The following is a 1,648-nucleotide window of genomic DNA, read 5'->3' as shown; positions in this document are numbered from 1 at the left end:
TCTTTACAAAAGTTATTTTAGCTCAAAAGCTGTAAAATCGAAGTTATCTTAATTCTGCAAAGAAGGGAGAGGGTCTTTGACTTTATGCCACCATTTCCTTAGAGCCTCATCTTTTTCATCAAATTTGACCATAAATCAAATTTCTGTGTGCCCCTGTTTTCAGGAGATTCCTCTTGCAAAAGAAGCCAAGTACAAACATGGAAGAACAACTGCCTAAGCAAGTAGAAAAGTGTTCCAAAATAGTGTGCAATGAATGAAGAGTTCTGGATTAATCTCTGGAACTCAACCTGGACCCTGATCTTTATTTTGAATGAGATCTAGAACAGGATCTTGAAGTAGCTCTTTTTGGTGGAGAGGACACAGAATGACCCTTTGAGGGTGGAACAGGTAGGGGTGAATTGGAACGAGACTGGCTCCTTGATCTGTATTTTGACTTCGTATCACCTTTTCCACTTTCTTTGGAAGATCGAGACCAAGACCTGCTTGGAGATTTCTCATACTCATCCTTAGATCTGCTTTGAGAACAAGAACGGGAGCCTATATCAGATTTGGGCATAGATTTGCTCCTTGAGCTAGATTTCCTGCCGTTTGAACAAGAACGTGATCGACCTTTGCTCCGCAACCTGGATCAGGAGTGACTTTCTGAGATACTTTGAGATCTACTGTGGCTGCTCCGGTGACTCCTACTTCGTGACCGTCTTCTAGATCAAGACCTGGATCTGCTTCCAGAATCGGATCGCCTATCGCTTGTGCCTGGCTTACCTTCAATAAGCTTAATATTTCTGCACCATCCAGTTTGTCCAACGCATGCTTCATGTCAAAACAGGAGTGAAACTCAATGCCCTCACTTGTGCATTCCTTGTGAGCATCAACATAGGTTACTTCTTCTGCTTGTTGCACAAAATCTTTTAAATCTTGCCAACTGTAACCACTAGAAAGACTTTCTACAATAAGGTCGTATTCTGTATGAACAGGTGGTCCATATTTGTCTCTGCCAGATGTTCTCTGACTGCTGTATCCACCTCCACCACCATCTCCCTGCATCTAATGGCAAAAGGCTGCTGTCATCATGGCTTCTGGTAAGGTCAGCCAAAGGGCCATGGGGCAAGAGTCACACAATGTATGGAAAAGTCAAGGCCAATCATGAAAGGCAGTCATCTTAGCCGCAGAAGACACAGCCTCAGACCCATTGGCCACCAATCACCACACTCTGGCATCCCATGGCTGCCCCAGGATGTGAAGGCAGCAGGGCTCGGGGACGCCTGAGTCATATGATCCCCAGCCCCCACACCTAAATACTGTATTTTCAATCCACATATAAGTGGACGTGCACAGTTCAAACCCATGTTGTTCAAGGGTCAACTGTTCAGAGCTGGTCAAGAAAGCCCTGCATCCCAAAGATGGTTTCAATAGCTGTCTGGAATGTTATTGTGGTAGATGTCTTTGTTCAAAGTATGGCACTAGGATTTGCCAGGTGGGTGGAATCTTGTGGGTTGCTGACAGTTTGCAGGAATTCTATGTGGAAAGGACTGGGTTAATAAGATCACCTTTCTGTCTTTTTTTTTTTTTTGCTTAACCATTATTCTGCAGTGCATGTGTAGAAAGTCTTTCTTATTTCCAGAGCCTGCGTTCAATATTTTCATGAAAG

At 43.9% G+C, this 1,648-nt stretch overlaps 1 pseudogene; it reads right to left on the bottom strand.

Moving 5' to 3' along the window:
* Positions 1 to 268: 268 nt before the first annotated feature.
* On the bottom strand, positions 269 to 1,044 carry LOC105509497 (annotated as a pseudogene).
* Positions 1,045 to 1,648: the final 604 nt, after the last annotated feature.

The sequence above is a fragment of the Colobus angolensis genome, unplaced genomic scaffold (assembly GCF_000951035.1).
Source record: "Colobus angolensis palliatus isolate OR3802 unplaced genomic scaffold, Cang.pa_1.0 Scaffold176, whole genome shotgun sequence".
Lineage (NCBI taxonomy): Eukaryota > Metazoa > Chordata > Mammalia > Primates > Cercopithecidae > Colobus > Colobus angolensis.
Note: the sequence above shows the minus strand (reverse complement) of the source record. Positions and strands in the feature narration are given on the sequence as shown.